Here is a 23,856-nt window from a genome sequence, read left to right on the forward strand (position 1 = left end):
TGTTTGATTAGAAACCAAAGAAGCATAAACGTGTGCAACGTTTTTTTTTGCTTCGGATAGATCTCTGTTGTAGTATTGTTTATTAATTTAATAATATTAAACTAGAATTTCTTCAGAAAAGGTTATTCATGCAACTGTTTTCTCAAAATATCTAAAAAAGAGGACATTTTTGTGCAAAAGGAGGACATCTGATTTTTAATGAAAAAGGAGGACATGTCCTCCTTTAGGATACCATATGGTCACTCTAGGTTCAACTGATGGTCGCAATATACGAGATGATTTTGTCAATCATATTCAAAAATGATTTCAAAATAAAAATTAGTTACGCGGAATAAAAAACGAATCGGGAAAGCATTCACAGTAGGGATTTAATTATTTTGCAAAATTTTGCCAAATAAGTCAACTGTCCTAATGGCGCAAATCTAAAAACAAAGAAAACTGGCCTGGTTGATTTTGATAAATAAATAAGAAAATATTGTCAAGATAATGAATATGCTACTTAACTTGATATTCCTGAACTGTAATGATTTGCTTACACCATTGCATTATCACATCCTATAAGAATGGGAGGGGCGCTTTGAGCAAAAGCTTATGTACCACAACAAACATACACACAAAAAAAATCGTTGGTGAAATTAAAAGAAACGTTGGTAAAATCGAGAAAATCAGTTAGTGATTTTCAGTAGAAAATATAGAACTGTTAAATTCATCAATGCAAAAATGTCACTTCAGTAAGAACGTCGATAAGAGTCAACCTTTCGAAATGACATTTTTCTCTTAAAACTAAATGTTTATTTTTCATTTTAATTCACTAGTGATTCTTTCAAAACAACCAGTGTTGGTAAAATCACTCATAAAACTCAATCAACGAGCGCTCCCGTGCGAACGAAATCATCTGTGATTTTAAAGGAATGCATCACGCTTGAATTTTTCATGCTTAAACGCATCATTTCACTCATTTGGCAAAAAATCATTTTGGTTTAAAAACGCATTTGAATTCAATTTGGAGGCAATTTATTGCTTATACATAAAAGAGTGTCTAATATTTTATGCGACAAACGTCAATTCATTGTTTTTAACGAAGGAGAACAAAAGAAAACCTACGATGATTCAATTGGATGATTCAACTCATCCATGAGTTTTTAGGTGCTGAGTTGGGTGCGTTTCAACTCACGCTTGATTTGAATCATCCATGAGTTTTGAGATTTTGAGTTTTTACCAACACTGAAAACAACAAGTGGTGAGCGCCTCTAATTTCAGAAAAGATTGTCAAAAATAAAATGTTTCATTAATTCAAAATTGATTATACCATTATTCTTTTCTTTTCTTATTTTATTCATTTTTGGGTTTTTTAACAAACAGACAAAATACAATCTTATGAACTAAGCTAGACAAACCGGACACTGTTCCTCCTCAGTCGAAAGGGTTCGATTAACGGTGCATTAGCATTATACAAACTTCGGGAGTTCCGACGGCAGTTGTCATTTCTGCTGATGGTCGAACTGGATCCTCCTTGTAGTGCATGGGTGAAGGCTGGAAGATGAGCTGAGAATTAATGGTGATGGAATCAGGGCCATTGCAGATGGACTCACGCGACGGCTTCCAATTTTGTTGATGAACGCTCGTCGTTTATAGTGGTGCATGGAGGAGCATTTTGAGGCATATGAATTGTGCGGCATACTGTCGGTAATTATGGTGTTTTCTAGAGAGGATGAGACATGAGACGGGTTATTATTGTATTTCAACTCTATTGCTGAAGATTTAGGATTTGTAACATAGTGTGCGATAGTACTATACCTGTGGCGGTGCGTGCTAATTTGACCGTTCCAACTGACCGGGACGATGGTGGCGGTTGCGCTTCACGTTTGCGCTACCTTTTTGGAGGCAACATCTCCGGGTTGAGTGATCTGCTGAGCCTGAGTAAACAGTATTCTCGAGGCTTTTCTCTCACCCTGTAGGATCAAGGAAAACTTATCCTTCGTTGCTTGTTTCCTAAAAGGCAATTTAAAAAAATGATTAATCGATAGGAAATGTATTTTGGAATACATACCTCAGTACTTTTATTTCGTCAACCAATTCCGGAGTCCGGCATTTGTTGAACTCTATACTTTTTCCCTTTAGTTTCCGATATCTCAGGTTTCCGATGAACATATTTTCCCCGCCAAATGTGACAGTTAGGTAGCTGCAGAGTACAGCTGCCAGATATTTTCATGGAGAACGTTGCCAAATTTGAAGATAATAACGAGCCCATTTGAAATTTTCTGATCTTTCAAAAGAAAAATTTCAACTCTTGAAATAACAATTTTTTATTTATAAATCATTTCTTAAGTTGAAAGTTTTATTTTCACATTAAGAGTTTCATTATTTAAAATTACTATAATGTCAAAATGAAAGTGCGAAATTTTCAGAAACACAATTTATTTTTTCTCTGTGTATTTTAGGAGTCTCCTACAAGTTTAGGTGCCCGAATGAATGAGGCCCTGGCTTAGACGAATTCCAAAAACCAGTTGTATTATTTTACTAGATAAAGCTTCATTCAAATTCTCAATCGAATCAACCAACTTTTTCATTAATCAAGACAATGCATGTCACTACACCCACTTAGAGACACCGAGACACCATCACTTGAGTAAGATTTGAAGTTGAATTCTGACGAGTTTACCTCAACATCATAGTCAATAGACGAGTTTTGTACTATTCCAATTAATTCCACCAACTTGTATTGCTTTTGCGATACGTATTTCGATCTCAACTGTTAGGCCATCTTCAGTGTTTCGTTCTCGACTCGACTCAAGTTAATTGAATTTTTCATTGCGATTAGTCATCGGCGTGGCAAAATTATGATCAGCGGCGCGCCGACCCAAAACCACCGGCGGCGGCGGCGTGGCGCGGCGGCGCACAGGTCTAAGTGAAATGTGATCTTCGATTTAAACCGTTAGACCAGACTGGCTTAACCGGTTTGGATATGGATTTCAGCGGAACGAACTGATCAATAGCGTACAGTAATACACTTGACACAGTCGATGCAGCGAGATCGGCGTCGAAGTCTTGAAGAATAGCGTCCCAGTCAACGTGTGCAAGAAAATCATTCATGCCGTTGAAATTGGCCTTATTAAAGTCGTATGAAACGCTTTCAGACGGCTCAAAGAAGCGACAGTATAAATTTATCTTAAGATGTGTCAGTATGGGAGGATGATGTCGACCGATTTTAACGAGTGGAGATGGAGCCTGTATAATCGAACAGCTCTCACGCAGTTCGTCGCTAACGAAGCAAACGTTTTCATTTTCGACTGCATTCATTTGTTTCAATTCTGCTGTGCTGTACGCGTCGAGTAGCCCACGAGACATCTGGCCAATCAAGGATCTTGAAGGGACCGGAAACAGAAACCCCAACGTGTGGCGCTGCCAAGTGATCGAGCTCAGGGAAAAATCACCCAGGATAATAAGGTTGTCTCTTGGTCCTAATTGTGAAACCACCCAGTTAAGTGAATCAAGGTTCCTTTCGACCAGGACTGCGTCGTTAATTCGGTCGGGCGGGATGTAAACAACACAGACATAGAGAGTGCCATCAACAGTAGATACGGCGATCCATAATTGCTCTACCTACAGATGTATTGTTAGGAGGACTGATTAGTCGGTATTTGAAACTAGAGCGAACTCGTATTTGAGGAGAGCTCAACTCTCGTGAGGCGGATGTGGAAGGACTGGAAATTGAGACACACTCAGGTACGAAAAATACCGGGAAAAGACTCCATATTCCACCTCAGATAAAGGACCGGGACGGATGCTGGTCGCTGCTGGCAGCGGGGGCGCGACTAAGCTGAGAGGAGTAGGGGCTTCCTTGAGGCGTGCGGCAGATGTGCGTCCCGGTGTCCCAATGGTAGAAATTGAAAGAGACAGGCCTGAAGCAAATTGATTGTCTGCGGTGCAAGCTTCGGTAATTTTATCAGAAACGCTTATTCGTGTCGGTGTCCAGTTGTTAGTTGCGGGTAGACTGGAATTAGCATTGGATTCAGAGCTACGGAAAGCTCCGAATTACATGATACTTGCCTGTGGTAGGAGTTCGGAAGACCCCATCTTCCAGCTTAGACGCAGGACCGGAACGACTGTTGGATGCTGGCAGCGGAGGATCGACTGCGCAGAGCGGAATAGGGGCTTCCTTTGGGCTAACCGCAGATGTGCGTCCCGGTTTCAGCTCGATTGGGAAACGAATACGTTGGCTTGAAGAATTTTGATGGCTAGTCGACTTCTTCTTCTTATAGGCATTACATCCCCACACTGGGACAGAGCCGCCTCGCAGCTTAGTGTTCATTAAGCACTTCCACAGTTATTAACTGCGAGGTTTCTTAGCCAGGTTACCATTTTTGCATTCGTATATCATGAGGCTAGCACGATGATACTTTTATGCCCAGGAAAGTCGAGACAATTTCCAATCCGAAAATTCCCTATACCGGCACTGGGAATCGAACCCAGCCACCCTCAGCATGGTCTTGCTTTGTAGCAGGGATTGAACTTATCATTTCATTATCATTTAGTATTCAGCCAATAACTCATTCCAGAAGCGGAATTCCGAAAAGTGTTGTATGGCGGACTTCTAGCGCTGATTCCCCTCTACAACTTTGTCTAAGGGTACATTGCTCTATGTCTAATATTTGCCGCGGGAAACGCTAGTATCTTTTTATATACTAAATGATAATAACTTATTATCATTTAGTATATTGTGTGTTCCTAGCGTCTCACGCTGTTAATATTAGACATAGAGCAAAGTACCCTTAGACAAAGTTGTAGAGGGGAATCAGCGCTAGAAGTCCGCTATACAACATTTTTCGGAATTCCGCCTCTAGAATGAGTTATTGGCTGAATACTAAATGATAATGAAATGATAAGTTCAATCCCTGCTTACCGCACGGCTAAGGAGGGCTAGTCGACGTTGAATGGAGATATTCCGGAGCTTAAGACGATAGGAGCTTTCTTGGGACTGCATACTATACAAGTGTACGTCGTGGAAGTGGAAAGCAGCTGGTTTGATGATCGTAGATGACTAGAAGCGGCAAATACATCAGGGACTGAAGGCAACAATCAATCTGCTGCTGCGATTAAGCCACCGTGAAGAGTGTGGGCTAGAAGAGCAGTGTTGAGGAGGAGTATTGGAGATGCTACGCAGCTTTGTAACGCAGAAGCATCGAAGCAACCATTGTTCGAATGTCAGTTAATATTTAATTCACCATTTTTAAACATGTTCCGAATCTTCCTGCAGTCCACTTGGTGGCCATAATGCTCCCTGTGGGGATCACAACGTCAATTCCACACTCAACATTCAACAAGATGTGGTTCTAAAAAGTCCAGGCGTTCCACGATGAAATTTACGAATTGTTCATTTTAACGGACGTTTTTCAAAATGTTCCGTATGTGGGTCACAACACAATATCAATTCCATACGATAACAATAGGTTTCAAAATACGATGAAATCTACCAATAGACTATTTTTACAGATATACCGGATCTTCTAGGAACCACCAGGTGGCCAAAATGGTCCGTGTGTGGGTCACAACATCAATTCCGTACTCAAGGTTCGACAATAAATGATTCTAAAAAATCCCGCTGCTCTACGATGAAATTTTCGAATTAATCTTTTTACGGATGTTTCGAATCTTTGGGGTGACCATCCAATGGTACACAACCACTCTAAACCACCCTGTAAAGAACAAATTTAAAAAAAAAACACATGGTTTGGTTTAGGAGAGGAGTTTTTTGACAACATCGCTTTTCAGTTTTCACTCATCGCCGGATGAACCGCAGAGTGTCGGCGAAAGCCATCCTTCGACATCTGGTGGCGCCATGCGTCACAATTCTCATACCCATTTTTCGCTCAGGAAAACCGCAAATAAAAACAAACCAAAATCGCAACAATGTAGTGACACACATTTCACACTCCCTTCATATATCGCGGCAGCAAATCTAGAATCGGGTCAAAACTCTCAGCACTTTTCCCATCGTTTCGCACTCGGCGGCACAAATCATCATCGTCAGTCATCCGTTTCGGTTTTGAAAAGTGAAGTATTTTCAGCAGCAAACCAAGTCGCGACAGTTCAAGGTTTGCTCGAAACACGAGATCGGGGACTGGGACTCAATCGTATAGAGGTACCCCATTCTGTTTCACGGTGTGGCAGTGGGAGCAGTGTACAAAGGGGAAACCACCCGAGACCAGTTCGGAAAAGAATAGAATTACCACTTTCCATCATGGTTTCAGCTTTTTTTTAAGAGAACAAAAAGCAATAAAAATAAAACAGTCGAGTTGACGTGTGCATAATAATAACATGCTTTAATGAGTTAAGAGAACCGTGAAAGAATGAGAACTTGAATGAAATCACTCTTGAGGGAATTGGATCGTTCTTATGGACATTTCTGTTGTTCAGAGAATCCCTAATCCCTATAACCAATTAGTTGAAACATGTTTTGTAATCAAAAAAGCTATCAAGTAAAAAATGCGTTTATATTAAAGGAATTTTATTGCGAACTAGCAGACCCGACGAACTTCGTTTCGCCTAAAATTCATGTTTTCTCTGATAAGTTCTCGGGTTATGCAGAAATTTCTATTTCATTTGTATGGGAGCCCCCCTTTCCAAAGCGGGGAGGGGTCTCGAGCCATCTTAAAAACCTTCCCCGGCCCCAAAAACTTCTGCATACAAATTTTTACGCCGATCGGTTCAGTAGTTTCCGAGTCTATAAGGTTCAGACAGACAGAAATTCATTTTTATGTATATAGATTTAAACTTTTAGGCAACTCTATAAGCATCAAAAATGCTTATTTTTTTGTTGTATTTCAATTGCTTTCATTTCTTGCTGTTCCATGTTTGCTTTATCCTTCCTACTGCTGCAAAATGGTCAAACCATTTTTAATTTAAATTTGTGTAAATTAACGCGGATTAAATTGAACAGCATTCAAATTAAAAACAATCAGATTACCAGGGTAAAAATAAACAATTCAAGGAATTATTTTTTAATTGCTTTGCAGCTAGATAAGATTATCAGATGATTCACTCATTGACGTTATTTTATCAATTGCTAATGAAAGTAGAAGCCCACGTATGAGTCTTACTCATCCGCGCTATTGATAAAGTTTATTTTCCTTATCCCTAATTGGCACGATAAATTCAAATACTTTTCCCGGCACACCAACCATAAAACAGTACTATAATCGTAGACAAGGAACTAAGAAACCAAATCCGGCACAAGTGGTTAGTAGCTGTAATTAAAAAACACGCGGCACTGGTGAGACAAAACCACTGGAACTACGCTCAAATAGGTGCATATACAACACAACTCCGGGGTTTGTTTTCGTTTGCACTAAACCAAATAAATAAACCGTAAGCGATGCCCGGGCACAATGCGGCTACCACCCAGCGACGGTATCATGTAGTGCTGCATACGAAAATGGGAACCTAATAATAATTATATGTACTTCTTATTTTGGCTTTCTTTATGGGTGATGCTCTTTCCAGCCGTCGTCGTCGTCGTCGCTGAATGGTGTCTAATGGCTACTAACGGCGCGGGCGCATTTACATTAAGATTAGGAACGATGATGATGACATTATAGGCTGGGCATACAAGGAGTTGGACGGGTTGCAATGTTCTTCGCGTTAAGATATAAAGAAATTTATTATTCTAGTTTGAAATCTAATAGTAGTGACACGTTACTGAGACGTAACTAAATACCAATTTACAACATTTGTTGGAGCCAATTGCTCTGATACAACAAATTTGATAACCCCTCTATTTGTTTTAAAAACACATAAGACTGGCTCCAAGTACTTTAAATTCTAAAACTTTGATAGTTTTCCGACCTTCGATTCTAGTTGTCAAATTATTTATTTATTTATTCAGAATAAGGCCAGAGTGGCCTGTGCGGTATATAAGAGTCTTCTCATTTCAGCTCGGTCCATGGCTACACGTCTCCAACCACGCAGTCTACGAAGGGTCCGCAAGTCATCTTCCACCTGATCGATCCACCTTGCCCGCTGCGCACCTCGCCTTCTTGTGTCCGTCGGATCGTTGTCGAGAACCATTTTCACCGGGTTACTGTCCGACATTCTGGCTACGTGCCCGGCCCATCGCAGTCGTCCGATTTTCGCGGTGTGAACGATGGATGGTTCTCCCAACAGCTGATGCAGTTCGTGGTTCATTCGCCTCCTCCACGTACCGTCCGCCATCTGCACCCCACCATAGATGGTACGCAGCACTTTTCTTTCGAAAACTCCAAGTGCGCGTTGGTCCTCCACGAGCATCGTCCAGGTCTCGTGTCCGTAGAGGACTACCGGTCTAATTAGCGTTTTGTAGATTGTCAGTTTGGTACGGCGGCGAACTCTATTCGATCGGAGCGTCTTGCGGAGTCCAAAGTACGTACGATTTCCAGCCACTATGCGTCTCCGAATTTCTCTGCTGGTATCGTTATCGGCGGTCACCAGTGAGCCCAAGTACACAAATTCTTCTACCACCTCGATTTCGTCACCACCGATGCAAACTCGCGGTGGGTGGCTCACATTGTCTTCTCTTGAACCTCTTCCTATCATGTACTTCGTCTTCGACGTGTTGATGACTAGTCCGATCCGCTTAGCTTCCCTCTTCAGTCTGATGTAGGCTTCCTCCATCTTCTCAAAGTTACGTGCCATAATATCTATGTCGTCAGCGAAACCAAATAGCTGGACGGACTTATTGAAAATTGTACCACTCGTGTTAATCCCTGCTCTTCGTATTACACCTTCCAAAGCGATGTTGAATAGCAAACACGAAAGACCATCACCTTGCCGTAACCCTCTGCGGGTTTCGAAGGGACTCGAGAATGCCCCTGAAACTCGAACTACGCACATCACCCGATCCATCGTCGCTTTGATCAACCGTGTCAGTTTATCCGGAAAACCGTGTTCGTGCATTAGCTGCCATAGCTGGTCCCGATCGATTGTATCATATGCGGCTTTGAAGTCGATGAATAGATGATGTGTGGGCACGTTGTATTCGCGGCATTTCTGCAGTACTTGGCGAATGGCAAACACCTGGTCCGTGGTGGAGCGTTCGCCCATAAAACCCACCTGGTACTGCCCCACGAACTCCCTTGCAGTTGGTGCTAGTCGACGGCATAAAATTTGGGAGAGTACCTTGTAGGCGGCGTTCAGCAATGTGATTGCGCGGTAGTTGCTACAATCTAGCTTATCGCCCTTCTTGTAGATGGGACACACGACACCTTCCATCCACTCCTGCGGCAAAACTTCCTCCTCCCAAATCTTGGTAATGACCCAGTGCAGCGCTCTAGCCAGTGCCTCACCACCGTGTTTAAATAGCTCTCCTGGTAGTTGGTCAACCCCAGGGGCTTTGTTGTTCTTGAGCCGGCCAATCTCCTCCTGGATTTCCTGGAGATCCGGAGCCGGTAGAATTATGTCCTGCGCGCGTTCTCCCAGGTCCATCACCATACCGCCATCTTCGTCTGCCACATCGCCATTCAGGTGTTCTTCGTAGTGCTGCCGCCACCTTTGGATCACCTCACACTCGTTCGTAAGAAGGTTCCCGTTTATGTCCTTACACATATCGGGCTGTGGCACGTGGCCCTTACGAGAACGGTTTAACTTCTCATAGAACTTTCGTGTGTTATTAGCGCGGTACAGTTGCTCCGTTTCTTCACGGTCTCGATCTTCCTGCTGGCGCTTTTTCCTCCGGAAAATCGAGTTTTGTCTGTTCCGCGCCTGTTTATATCGTGCCTCGTTCGCCCTCGTGCGGTGTTGCAGCAATCTCGCCCATGCTGCATTCTTCTCTTCCACTAACTGCTCACATTCGCCATCATACCAGTCGTTTCTCTGATCCGGGGGCACCGTGCCAAGTGCAGCGGTTGCGGTGCTACCAATGGCGGATCGAATATCTCTCCAGCCATCTTCAAGAGATGCTGCGCCTAGCTGCTCTTCCGTTGGTAGCGACACTACCAGGTGATGAGCGTATTCTTGGGCTAGCCTCCCGTCTTGTAGCCGCCCAATGTTAAGCCGCGGCGTCCGACTTCGAAGCGTGTTGTGAACCGTCGAGAGTTTTGAGCGCAGGCATACTGCAACGAGGTAGTGGTCGGATTCAATATTCGCACTGCGGTAAGTGCGGACGTTCGTGATGTCGGAGGAGAATTTACCGTCGATTAGAACGTGGTCGATTTGGTTTTCCGTTTCTTGGTTAGGTGATCTCCATGTGGCCTTGTGGATATTTTTGCGGGGAAAGAAGGTGCTTCGGACTACCATTCCGCGGGAGGCTGCGAAGTTTATGCATCGTTGGCCGTTGTCATTCGATACGGTGTGCAGACTATCCGGTCCGATGACCGGTCTATACATTTCCTCCCTTCCTACCTGTGCGTTCATGTCACCGATGACGATTTTAACGTCCCGCAGTGGGCATCCATCGTATGTCTGCTCCAGCTGTGCGTAGAACGCTTCTTTCTCGTCGTCGGGTCTCCCTTCGTGTGGGCAGTGCACGTTGATGATGCTATAGTTGAAGAAACGGCCTTTAATCCTCAGCTTGCACACCCTTGCGTTGATTGGCTGCCACCCAATCACGCGTTGGCGCATCTTACCCAGCACTATGAAGCCGGTTCCCAGCTCGTTGGTGGTGCCACAGCTTTGGTAGAAGGTAGCCGCTCGATGCCCGCTTTTCCACACTTTCTGTCCTGTCCAGCAAATCTCATGCAGCGCCACGACGTCGAAGTTGCGGGGATGTAATTCATCGTAGATCATCCTGTCGCAACCTGCGAAACCTAGCGACTTGCAATTCCATGTTCCAAGCTTCCAATCGTGATCCTGTATTCGTCGCCTAGGTCTTTGCCGATTATATCGAGTCGCATTATCTCTTATATTGTTCGTAATGATTGGTTTTCTAGGCGGCTTATTGGGCCTGCGCAAACCTCCTGTCTTGTCGGAGGGCCGTCGTGTCAGGGCTGTTTAGCGTCCCACCTAGCACCAGGACTTGGGCTTGTGCGCTTTGAGCGGCACACGGTCGCTTTGGTGGAGCCTACTTGCGGATACATGCAGCTTTTTATAGAGGTTTAACAGGGCCCACTGTCAAACCCCACCACATCCTAGGCAAGCCCCACAACTCGCAGATGGCCTGGGGAGGGATCGTCAAGCCCTTGGACATAGTCCCTGCTGCCCGCAGTTGTCAACGTAATCTTTATTATTATTATAGAGTTTTGGCACTTTCTCGGCAAGCGTGCTGGGAATTTTCACCTACCCCGGGCAATCTGAATGCTAAAGGCATGTTCCAAGAACCACTGTCTTTTGGATGCTATGGAGGTTATGAGATAGTTCCAGCTCTCCTAAGGATCTCAGAAGAGATTTCGGGACGATTCCGGTTGCTGAGATAACAACTGAAATTATACACACGTCCTCCAGGTGCCACATCTGCTTTAACTCCTCCGCCAAGTCGTGGTACTTCGTTATCTTGTTGAAGAATGTTGTTTGGACATTATGGTCTAGCGGTACAGCAATGTCGATGAGGGTTACCCGCTTCATCCTTTCGTCGTAGACCACAATATAGGGCCGATTGGCACGAATGAGGACATCCGTTATGATCTTGCGATCCCAGTACAGCTTCACGAAACTTTTTTCCAGAACCGGGACAGGCATATATTTGTAGTAGGCGACAAACTTGTTAACCAAGTTGTGCTTTAAAGCAAGCTGTTGGTGCACAATCCTGGCTACTTCGTTATGGCGACCGAGATAGGGTGAATCAGCTAAGGCTGAACACCCGGACACGATATGTTCGATCGTCTCTCCTACTGAATTGCACTTCCTGCGGCGGTCCTCCACGTTTTCGTGCAATATATAGTGCCGATAGTTCTTCGTCGCAATTACCCGGTCCTGGATGGCTACCATGAATCCTTCTGTTTCTGAGAAGAGTTCACCCCGCACCAGCCACGTATTCGACGCCGCTTTGTCGATATATTCCAGTTCCAGTTGATGGGGGTGCGTCCCATGCAACTCCTTCTGCTTCCACGGTGCGATCATCTCGTCGACAGATTTGATGTCGCAATTCAGCTGATAGTTCTCCTGCGCCAGATGCAGAGCACTGAATCCGTGGTCAGCTTCACACACAGCGCGATAGGTAGGTTCTGGCATTCCACTAAGTATCTTCGCAACTGCTGGATCTGGGAAACACATAGTATTTGTATATCGGTGACGCCTCTTCCTCCTACTGTACGTGGCAGGGTGGACGATTTTGGATAGCGCATGCGGTCAGGGATTGAATTCTAAAGAGATAGAGCAAGTCTCTCACTTATCGTCTCTGTATACATATACGATATGTAGCATACCGCGAGAAACTTTTTTCACAAGCTGTCATGATAGAGAACTGATTCGGGATGTTATACCCCATGATAAATTTCTTTTAGAAAGCTCCAAATGTGGGGAACACTGGCTCTGATGATGCATTTCAACTTGTTCTACATAGCTGTGCAGTAACCAACTCGAAAGGACCGAAAACAAAGCGAGAATCACCATTTTTCTGTGGGGGCTGCCTATCCGATTCTGTTTTTTCGCACTTGTATACATGTTTGATAAATTTGTTATCATGGCTTGTTATGATTCGGAACAGTTTTTGCCTCTCTTTTATCGTTGTTCGTTATCTATTGAGAGCGATTTCTGCAAACTCTGCATGCGGTGAACGCCACTCGCCTGCTCGTTCTAACGCCTCCAAGTCAGTCTTGGTCCACTTCACCACCCCGAAACTGTATGTCAACAAGGGCACAGCAAACGCGTTTATCGCCTTCACCTTGTTGCCGGCCGACAAGAGGCTCTTCAAAATACCGTTGACACGATGCAAGACCTTTTCCTGTAGCTCTTTCTTGATCGTCGTATGGCGAATTCCTTTCAGTTGCTACGTTTACGTTTCGCCTTCAACCATGTTTCGAATCTCTTCCTGTTCGTTGACGTGGAAACTGTCGGCATCCACCAGGTGACCCCGATGTAGATGTATGGATCGACATTTATCGATACCAAACTCCATTTTGGTGCAGCTTCTCCACAGATTCCGCAAACAGCTTCATACCGTCCATAAATAAGGTGTGGGTAATGTTTGTACTCCTTTCCCCACTCTTCAAATGATAGCCATAGTTGTGTTGGTTGAGGGTTCATGGCAAGGCAAAACCATAGAGGACTAAAGGTATCGCCTTGGAATATGTCCCTCCTGATGCTGAGAGTCCTGGACCGTAACACCTTTTCTCCATCGGTAATGTGTAGGGATGTGCTCCACATCCCCATAGCGTGCTGCATTAGCCTGATGACGTTACCGTCTATCTTATACAACTGCAGTACCTTAAGAAGGTACGAGTGAGGTACTGAGTCATATGCCTTTTTATAGTTGATATACGCCATGCTCAGGTTTCTTTGCTTGTGGATGGCCTGCCCAACAACGACTGCATCAATGATGACCTGATCCTTGCAGCCTCGTGTGTTGCGTCGACAACCTTTTTGTTCCTCGGTCATCAGGTTGTTGACGTCGCAATGATTCTGCATCCTCCTCGCTATTACCGATGACAGCACTTTATACAGACTCGAAAGGCACGTCATTGGTCTGTACTTGGCTGGGTTCAAAGTGTTCCGATCCTTCAGCAGAAGATAAGTGACACCCTTAGTGATGAATTCCGGTAGCTTCCCGGGGTTATCGAGTACTGTGTAGAAGCATTCCGCCATCCGTCCGTGAGTTTTGACGTAGGACTTACGTCTCTCTTTACTATACCGGGTGTCATTTCAAAATATTCAAATCGACCGCGTTACGCTGTGTTGAAAGATTTTAAACGTTAATAGCGTTCGTCTCAGTGGACGAATTTCTGCGGTAAGCCCCTCAATCGACAGATTTCAAGTATGCCTTCCATGTCCATGCTTGATAAGACCCGAAAAACTTGTTTCAATAGGCATGAAACTGTTTTCAATGAAAAACATTGAGATCAAGGAAACCTATAAATATGGGTACCGCATAATTATTGCATCATTCCATTACCACGTTCTGATTGGTGTAGACACCAGCGAATGAGCAGCCGCTGGGTCTGCCGAGCAGCCATAAAACAGCGCAACGCGATTTTTTCCTTTCATTCTGACCGGGACAAGCGAAGCAACCGCATCATCGATTGAACAGCACTCACACCTTTTAACAGGGAATGAAGTCTGCACCGACCGCTTTTTCGGCTCGACACCATCGAAGCCACCATCATCAGCTGACCATGCCTTTAAAGATTTTTAAGATGTCCAAATCTCTCACATAATCTTATTTGGATAAAAAACCACCGATAACAGCTCAAACATTAATAAACCATCAATCGATTTTTCATCAAATGTTGGATTTTTTGGCATTGATCAAGAAATATCTAGATAAAAATTGTTTGATACTGACCGCACACAAAGCGAACGTGACTGAATGATCGTCCCATGTTACCAATTCTAAGTCTTATCACCCGAAATCCCATGTCCGGGTGTTTCCTTCCTTCTACTACTAACAATGTTGTCTCAGAAAAGAACACGTACTTCCCACCTGAACTGCAATTCTCGCTTAACTTTTCAAAAGGACCTAAGTAACATTTTTTTCATGAATTAATCTTAATAGTGCAATCAAAAGCTTTCATATTAGTCTGTTGATTGCAATATTCAAATTAATTCATGAAAAAATGTTACTTAGGTCCTTTTGAAAAGTTAAGCGAGAATTCTAAGCTCGCTTGCCCGGCTTATTGCCCTGTGTCAAGCGAAAAGTCCCGTTAAGAAATAGACGCCAGCAGCGAGCACCAAGCGAACGCGTTGATGATGATGACGCTTTGGCTGACAAAGAAGCGGGATACAAGACACTAGCTGATTCGCCAAGAGATAGCCAATTGGGAAGCAGAGAAGATTCAAAATAAGGTATAAAAGAAAAGTGCATTCGCTCGCAGAGCATTCAGTCTTTTTTATACCACCAGTAGAAATTCGCGGTTATTGTAAAAGATCGTTTTCTCACTTTTTGGATTTAGCCGAAGCAAACAGCCTTTTTCAAGGCTCTAAGAGTTAAAAATAATGTTCTCCTTCAGTCGCTATCGCACGGATTAGAGGGCCCTTCAGTGGAAGGGCTGAGATACAATCTACATCCCCTGCTGAGCCAACTTGTGGTTTATTTCAGGCAGTCCTGAGAAGGTTGCCAGATACTTCCTGAATTTTTTTTGATGATTCTTGTTCGAGGTAGATTTGATTTCTGTGTCGGTTTGATGAGAAGATTTTGCCAAGGAATGGTATGCAACGCCGATTATTTATCAAAATAAGTGAAGGTGATAAATTTGGACATATTATGTATCTTAAAGGCATGGTCAAGTCAAGTCCTACGTCCACTTAGCGGTTATGTCATAGACATTACCCACTGTTCGTTTTTAGCAGCGGTTACTGGCAGACGAATCATCGCTGTTTGTGTGCCTCCGTATGCTTTCCTTATTCGGATAGTCATTTGCACCTCACCCAGATTACACTGTGACTTTAGTGCATCCTTGAGCTCCTCTTCCGACGTGATCTCATCTAGATCCCTACACATTATTACCATCTCTGGAGTCAGGGATTTAACTTCCGCCTCTGCGCCCAGCGATTTTGCAATGCGCTCTTGCATAACCGAGCTATCAACCGTAGGGTCTTTCTTTAGCTCGAAGAGCATCTCTCCGGTTTGAGTGCGCCTGGTCCTTACTACGATCTCGCCTAAGTCCCTCAGCTCCGGATCCTCTCTAACCTTCTTCAGGAGCGCTGCATACGTCGTAGCGTCTTTGGCCTTGACGAGTACGGCTTGTCCCTTAGACGGTTTCTGACGCAACGGAGGCTTTCCTTTCTTGTACTGCTCCATTTATCTCGACTCTTTTCGCTTCAACTGTCTATTTCTTTTCTCCTTCTGGCCTACTACGGTACTCCACCCTTCTCCCTGTGAAGTAGCGTATGTTCCTTCGACTGCGTCCTCCCGCGTTTGCCGCTTGAGTCCGCCTGGCCTCCCGTCTCCAGGCGAAGTTCTGGCCCTTTTGGGAGTCATAGAGGCTGATGTACTCCCCACTCCTGCCAGTTTCTCTTTCCCTTGCTTCTTGGAGTACAACAGAACTGTGCCGATATGGCCCTGTTCTGGCGGAGCTAAGACAGCAGTAGCTTTAGTCAGCGCTAGTGCGCACTCCGCTTCGTCGGCTCTCAGCGCTGCTGCATCGAATTCAATCGCTGCCGATACTAGCGCCTTCCGGATCTTGTGAACCATGTCCTTAATCTCCTTATGGACGTTGTTCCTCCCATCCACGAAAGTGTGGAGCTCTTCTACCAATTTCTTCGCTGCCACTATTTTCGGCTTTTGTGAGGGCTTGTTTAACTCACTTTGCCTAGGCCGCTGCAGCTGTTGTTGCTGTAGCACTACTGTCGCTGGTGGCGGTGATCGCACCAACCCACTACTGGCGAACGGGTTCGCCGCTCCTGCATCTGCTTCTGTGTTGTATGTCGAATTACTCATTCTATAGGGTCCCCCCTCCAAACCGTTATCTGCACCCGTCGTACGTAGTCGCTTATGATCCATGGATTGTCTTTGCAAGCAGTGAGGTCCCGCCCGGTTGACCGACGCCGCGAAAGCGACGATACCATGTTGTAGTGTCCAGACCACATGTGGCAAGCATGTGGTCACGCATTGCGCGAAAACGTGGGCACACGAACAACACGTGTTCCGCTGTTTCCTCTAAACCTGCGCACACCAAACTCTCAAGCGAGGCCGAGCAAGCCAGCTGCGTTACCTGCACTGTGAATTTGCAGCACGCTTCACCATCCGGGCACTTTGAATCCCCCATGGGGTGCTTGCTGTTCACAGCTTTACTGGAACAAATCAAACAATTGGGAGGGTTCGTGCAGCATTGTGTCAATCCGCAGCGTCGGCAGAGCTTGCTTCTTTCAGGGCCTTTGCAGTCCCATTGCTTGTGCCCCGGTTCCAGGCACTTGAAGCAAACTTCGAGTTGCTCGTATATGCCCACAGGGCACACCGACCATCCCACCTTAACGTTCTCTAACTTGACTATCTTGGAGGCGTCCGCTGCAGATAGCCGAACCAATGCTACCTGTGTCCCTGCCGGACCTTTCCGTAGCCGAACGGCTGCGGTGGGCGTCTCCACTTCACACTGTCGCCGCAGTGCCATGACGAGCTCTTCGACTTCGGTGATCTCGTCCAGGTCTTTAACCCTTAGATTCACCTCCGAAGTACAAAACCCTTAGCTGGCGGTCGATTGTCATCGGAAGACCCGTGGAAGCGTGAGATTGGAACTTGTGAGGACCAGAGCTGTGTAGGTCGCTCCTTCCCAGATGTCAACTCACCATTTCGCAGCCCATGTGTGTGTCTGTGCGGGAAAGGCACCATCACTGCTAGGTGGATTAATCGTGCTTTTTTTTTTAAACCATCAGATCTCGATTATTCATGCATTATAAAGTCATTCAGCATAAAAAAAACGATTTTTCGACTTTTCCTTTGGTCCCCCTTGGGAAAATTTTCATGGGTAAAAATTTCAAAACTTTGATGAATTTTAGGTACCACTAAATCATGTCCGATTTAGCTCGAATTTTGCATGGGGTCCATATTTTGGGGTAATGAAACTTGTGAACAATGTTCTTTTTTGAAATTTGAAAATGTCATATTCATTGACACTCTAATGCATATTAGTTAATGCAAAAACATGCAAAATAAAAAAAATAAAATTAAGGGCAATTAGAGAAAAAAGAAAATGTGCGTGCATGAGCCAGTTGGCTTCAAAAGTCTTTGCAGGAGAGATAAAACAATGACAAACGATCACGGAAAAGGCCAATTGTCGATTCCAGCTCTTAGATCGTTTTTCCCATTGGTACTACCATAAACTAATTGTCCGTACGCTATGAAAGCTATAAAGACGAAAAACTAATCCATTAGGCGATTCTTGAGTGGTGTCGCGGTCTATTAAATTTGATGTCTTTCTTTGCGTGCCCGAAAGTGAAACTATGAGTAGGCTACCTTGTACCAAATATGTCGGTTCGGCTACACAAATAACATGGCTAGGTGAACAAATTTTGACTAGTTGAAGATACAAAGTAGCAAATTAATTCGGGCTTAAATCACTTCAAGTGTGACCGTTCCGTACATTGCAACCGTGATGAATTCCTACGATTTACGGAATTGTGTTACTTCAACAGAGAGATTGTCGTCAGACCATGCCATTTATCCATTAAAATGAAATTTCATTGCCATTTTATTTCAATGTTTTTTGCTATTTTTTTTTCCTCAATTATGGACTTAGATAAAACTCAAGGAGATTTTTAGTAGATTTGGCAACCTACAAATACTTCTAGAAATGACGCTGAATTTTCGTCGACAGTTTCCTTCAGAATGTAGGGGAGAACGCCGCCACGGGGCAAAATGGCTTAACTCAAAACATCACTCTAATAATCTTTTGTAGGAAATATATGAACGAATATTCCTATTACAATTCAATATTATTGACCTGAAATGGAAAAATGAGAAAAATCCTTTCATTTTCACTGAAATTTACCGATTTGCGATTCTTTCACATCACTCGTAAGATTGTCGTTCAATCCATTAAGACAAAACAAACAACCATGCGTTCACCATTATTTTACATGCAATTGAGTAATTTTTCACCAGCATTCGGGCATTTTGCCCCAGGCCAGGTTTATAACAATGAAAACATTAAAAAAATCTTAAGGTGTGCATTTTCGACTGTTCTCCCCTTGTTGTGTGTGCCTACCTGAGCACTTCCTTTAAGTCAATGCTCAACTTCAATGACCGAAATTGCATATTGATCTTACTCTCCATTGTTTATGCTGCACCGATCATCCGTCGCGAAGGTGTCTATGGTTTGTAACCCAATAGCAATTACCCGACCCGAGCACTAACAACTGATGGCCCCCTCCTTACTCATCAAGGGGCTGCCCTGTGATGACGGTTGATGGTTTTCCAATTAGACGCCATCGCACCGGAGAGGTGAGGCTAGTAGTTGGCAATTTCACTTTCGAAATTACTCACAACAGCAACTCGGGATTGTTGGAAATCGTTTGCCGCGCGAATTGCGATGCATCCATCAGTTGTGGTGTGGCATGGCGGAAGGTAATCAGAGTACGATTTGTTGATCTGCGCGCGCTGCGCAGTGAGGGTATGGTTAAGGCCGGTAAGTATCGGGCGAGTCGCACATTTCGGAACGGATTGTGTTGGCGAAGTGGATAATAATGACTCATGTACTCACCTCACATACAATAATTTTGATGAACCGAGAAATTGACCCCCTCGCTAGGCAAAAAATGAAAAGTGCTTTTTTACACAGATCGGTGTCTGGCTTTGTAAGAGACGGAAAAGCCTTTTCCCAGAGAGACGTCGTGCCGTGTGCTCATCTTCCGACACAGGAGAAGGGGGGTCATTAGTAGAGATGATGTTCCTTGAAACTGCTTTTTAGGCTGGTAATTTCGAATGCATTTAGAGGTAATGGCCTCTCGTTGAAGTTTTTCTTCTATCTATGTGAGCAATAATGGTGCCAATAAAACTTTTGATTTTTTTTTATAGAGTGACACAGACATGTAGCCACTTAAAACAATCAACCGCTTCAACAATCAAGTTATTCAACCCTTTTCTCCCCCTATGTTAGATTTTTCTCACACAAAGTATTTTTTATTCATATGAAATTGAACCCCCTCTATCCATAAGTGAGCTTGTTGAGTACTACTCGTAAACACCATTTTTGGAAAATGATATATACGTCACTTTTATAGATTACGGCGGATAAGCCTTTATGTAATAAGTGTACGACCCCCAATAAGAGCCTTCGACCTTGGGTTTGTATTACCAGTGATGAAATCGATGTGGTTAGTTAGATGGTTGAACTGTCCACAGTGTTCCGCTTTTGTCTGAAATCCTACCCAAATTTACCGGTATTGAACCACCAGAAAAGTGGCAAACCATATTTACACATATCTACGCTTGTTTGACATACTTCCGGTCGCTGCACCATGGGTGAAATTATTCGACTATGACCCAAAATTAATGACTTAGATGATTTTATCGAGCCTTTTTGCTATTATTCAACACATATGAGCATATTATAATGCGTCAGAGCACTTTTGAATCAAACAGCTGATCTAAACGAAATCAAATACATTACAAACAAAGCCCAAATTTTAACCTAATGAAACTATTTTCCCATCGTACATTGTTGGCATAGTTCGGTAACATTCAGTGGGGGAAGTGCGATCTTCCGTTCGACTTCCACTTTTAGTTTTCACTTTTCTTCACGTGTACAGTCCCTCTCTGAACTTGGACTTCATGCCTTGTGTTACTGTTGTTGTTGTTGGATTTTTATTTTAATCTGCGTAGGTGGTTACAGGTCCGGTGTTTGAACTAGTGACGAAAACGAGGGGCTTCCCGGCGACAACGTTGCTGTAACTACAGAGGGAAGCTATAAATAGGCTTCCCAGTATAAAACGGTCGAAATCGATTTTTCCGCACCTTGCTGTGCCCTGTGTGGGGCGACGACAATGTTGACGATGGGGTGTGTGTTTGAGGATTCCGTAGATACGGAATAAGGGCTTCGGGCGGCATGTGTCAATCAACATGTAATGAAAAATTATTCCACTAGGTTGAACGGGAAATAGGACCATTTTTTATAATGTTTCATTTGAAAGCGTTTTGAAAATTGTTTGACACAACTATTTTTGGAAGAAAACGAATATCATGTTCACATGACTGATATTATTCAAAAATTAAAATGAGTTGCTTCCAAAAATACAGATAAAATAAAACAAAATTCTACTACCTGCAAGGAATTCATTCGAATTCCTGGAAGGAATTCATTCGAATTCCTGGAAGGAATTCATTCGAATTCCTGGAAGGAATTCATTCGAATTCTTGGAAGGAATTCATTCGAATTTCGGAAGGAATTCATTCGAATTACGGGAAGGAATTCATTCGAATTCCTGGAAGGAATTCATTCGAATTCCTGGAAGGAATTCATTCGAATTCCTGGAAGGGATTCATCCGCATTCCTGGAAGGAATTCATCCGAATTCCTGGAAGGAATTCATCCGAATTCCTGGAAGGAATTCATCCGAATTCCTGGAAGGAATTCATCCGAATTCCTGGAAGGAATTCATCCGAATTCCTGGAAGGAATTCATCCGAATTCCTGGAAGGAATTCATCCGAATTCCTGGAAGGAATTCATCCGAATTTCTGGAAGGAATTCATCCGAATTCCTGGAAGGAATTCATCCGAATTCCTGGAAGGAATTCATCCGAATTCCTGGAAGGAATTCATCCGAATTCCTGGAAGGAATTCATCCGAATTCCTGGAAGGAATTCATCCGAATTCTGGGAAGGAATTCATTCGAATTCGTGGAAGGAATTTATTCGAATTTCTGGAAAGAATTCATCCGAATTGCTGGAAGGAATTCATCCGAGTTCCTGGAAGGAATTCATCCGAATTCCATGAAGGAATTCATCCGAGTTCCTGGAAGGAATTCATCCGAATTTCTGGAAGGAATTCATCCGAATTCCTGGAAGGAATTCATTCGAATTTCTGGAAGGAATTCATTCGAATTTCTTGGAAGGAATTCATTCGAATTCGTGGAAGGAATTCATTCGAATTTCTGGAAAGAATTCATTCGAATTCGTGGACGGAATTCATTCGAATTTCTTGGAAGGAATTCATTCGAATTCCTGGAAGGAATTCATTCGAATTCCTGGAAGGAATTCATTCGAATTCCTGGAAGGAATTCATTCGAATTCCTGGAAGGAATTCATTCGAATTCCTGGAAGGAATTCATTCGAATTCCTGGAAGGAATTCATTCGAATTCCTGGAAGGAATTCATTCGAATTCCTGGAAGGAATTCATTCGAATTCCTGGAAGGAATTTATTCGAATTCCTGGCAGGAATTCATTCGAATTCCTGGAAGGAATACATTCGAATTCCTGGAAGGAATTCATTCGAATTCCTGGAAGGAATTTATCCAAATTCCTGGAAGGAATTCATCCAAATTCGTGGAAAGAATTCATCCGAATTCCTGGAAGGAATTCATCCGAATTCCTGGAAGGAATTCATCCGAATTCCTGAAAGAAATTCATCCGAATTCCTGGAAGGAATTCATCCGAATTCCTGGAAGGAATTCATCCGAATTCCTGGAAGGAATTCATCCGAATTCCTGGAAGGAATTCATCCGAATTCCTGGAAGGAATTCATCCGAATTCCTGGAAGGAATTCATCCGAATTCCTGGAAGGAATTCATCCGAATTCCTGGAAGGAATTCATCCGAATTCCTGGAAGGAATTCATCCGAATTCCTGGAAGGAATTCATCCGAATTCCTGGAAGGAATTCATCCGAATTCCTGGAAGGAATTCATCCGAATTCCTGGAAGGAATTCATCCGAATTCCTGGAAGGAATTCATCCGAATTCCTGGAAGGAATTCATCCGAATTCCTGGAAGGAATTCATCCGAATTCCTGGAAGGAATTCATCCGAATTCCTGGAAGGAATTCATCCGAATTCCTGGAAGGAATTCATCCAAAATCCTGAAAGAAATTCATTAAAAATCCTGAAAGAAATTCATTAAAAATCCTGGAAGGAATTCATCCGAATTCCTGGAAGGAATTCATCCGAATTCCTGGAAGGAATTCATCCGAATTCCTGGAAGGAATTCATCCGAATTCCTGGAAGGAATTCATCCGAATTCCTGGAAGGAATTCATCCGAATTCCTGGAAGGAATTCATCCGAATTCCTGGAAGGAATTCATTCGAATTCCTGGAAGGAATTCATCCGAATTCCTGGAAGGAATTCATCCGAATTCCTGGAAGGAATTCATCCGAATTCCTGGAAGGAATTCATCCGAATTCCTGGAAGGAATTCATTCGAATTCCTGGAAGGAATTCATTCGAATTCCTGGAAGGAATTCATTCGAATTCCTGGAAGGAATTCATCCGAATTCCTGGAAGGAATTCATCCGAATTCCTGGAAGGAATTCATCCGAATTCCTGGAAGGAATTCATCCGAATTCCTAGAAGGAATTCATCCGAATTCCTAGAAGGAATTCATCCGAATTCCTAGAAGGAATTCATCCGAATTCCTAGAAGGAATTCATCCGAATTCCTAGAAGGAATTCATCCGAATTCCTAGAAGGAATTCATCCTGAAAGGAATTCGGAATTCATTCAGTTTCCTGGGTGGAAAACATCTTGCAAGTTGTATGACCGAATTGTTTGAAGAAATTTTTCCGAACTCATGGACAGATTGCTTTCGAATTCATCTGATTTTATGGAAGCAATGCATCTAAAGTTTTAGGAAGGAGTTTATCAAAACCCGGAAATGCGTCTGAATTGCTAAAATGATTTCTTCTCAATAACTGGAATGAATTAATCCAAATAGAAAGAATTTTTGTCAAGTTCCTTCAAGAAATTTGTAAATTCTCGCGAATAACATTCGTCTACAGAAGCTTATGACACATTCGACACACAGATATTACATAATTAATGACCCAGAAAAAAATCTGTTCACTTTTCAGTAAGTTACTCTGCCTTCACTATGCGATACAACAACCTTCAAACCACCAAAGCGAGACCACCCTTCTGAAATGCGTCTCAAGTCAGGCAGTAAATAGAATCTGATTGGAGCGCAAAATTGCGCAATTTCCGTGCTGCAGTAGTTTAAAAATAGCCTTCGCCTCTAAATTGGATGAAGCAATGCAGAACCATATAAACCGAAAGGAGGGAAGCAACCAATTTGTGACGAATTTAATTTTCCCCTTTTGAGTGCTATTTCGAGGACCCCCAAAAACTGAATTACTTTCGTTAATTTGCTAAACAT

The 23,856-nt window shown here is 43.4% G+C and overlaps 1 protein-coding gene and 1 long non-coding RNA gene across 2 annotated transcripts in view; one reads left to right on the plus strand and one right to left on the minus strand.

Annotated features, from left to right (window-relative positions):
• LOC134206654 (uncharacterized membrane protein DDB_G0293934) overlaps window positions 1–23,856 on the plus strand; it is a 542,450-nt gene that overhangs the window by 51,916 nt on the left and 466,678 nt on the right. The gene's annotated exons all lie outside the window — the stretch shown is intronic.
• Window positions 1,327–2,178, minus strand: LOC134212692 (uncharacterized). Its single transcript, XR_009979327.1, has 3 exons — window positions 2,051–2,178; window positions 1,798–1,992; window positions 1,327–1,702 (listed from the first exon to the last, which is right to left on the minus strand). It is a non-coding gene; the product is annotated as an uncharacterized LOC134212692 (long non-coding RNA).

The sequence above is a fragment of the Armigeres subalbatus genome, chromosome 1, assembly GCF_024139115.2.
Source record: "Armigeres subalbatus isolate Guangzhou_Male chromosome 1, GZ_Asu_2, whole genome shotgun sequence".
Taxonomy (NCBI): Eukaryota; Metazoa; Arthropoda; class Insecta; order Diptera; family Culicidae; genus Armigeres; species Armigeres subalbatus.